Here is a 466-nt window from a genome sequence, read left to right as displayed (position 1 = left end):
ATTACGTTTTTTCAATTATTATATTGTGAATTTGAGTGGAAACATATCTGGGTTTCATGAACATTCATGAAATATGCCACGCCATTGACAACTTAGGTGTCAGGGGGGCAGTTACTCTAAACAAATGCTCGTGTGCAACTCAAGTGTGTGGCGTTTCAATCGTTTCACATACTTTTACTATAATAAATTTCTCATTTATTTTTTCTATTACGTATTTGTTTATATATTATTTCAATTTTTTCTGTTTAGTTTTTTGGCACTCACTAGCCTGCTGTCTACTTGTCTACCTGCTTGACGCGTAACTGTCAACAAGGATTTAGATAAAATATGTTATACAAGTACCACTGTACCATATCAGGCACTCATTGGTATGATTATTTTGAATAAACTCGATAGCATGTAAAAACCCATTTAGTTAAAATTAAGTTTCGTATTGAATTTTAGCGCATTTAGTTTTTGTCAGCCA

Source organism: Anastrepha ludens, chromosome 3, assembly GCF_028408465.1.
Source record: "Anastrepha ludens isolate Willacy chromosome 3, idAnaLude1.1, whole genome shotgun sequence".
Classification (NCBI taxonomy): Eukaryota; Metazoa; Arthropoda; class Insecta; order Diptera; family Tephritidae; genus Anastrepha; species Anastrepha ludens.
This window is presented reverse-complemented; position numbering follows the sequence as displayed.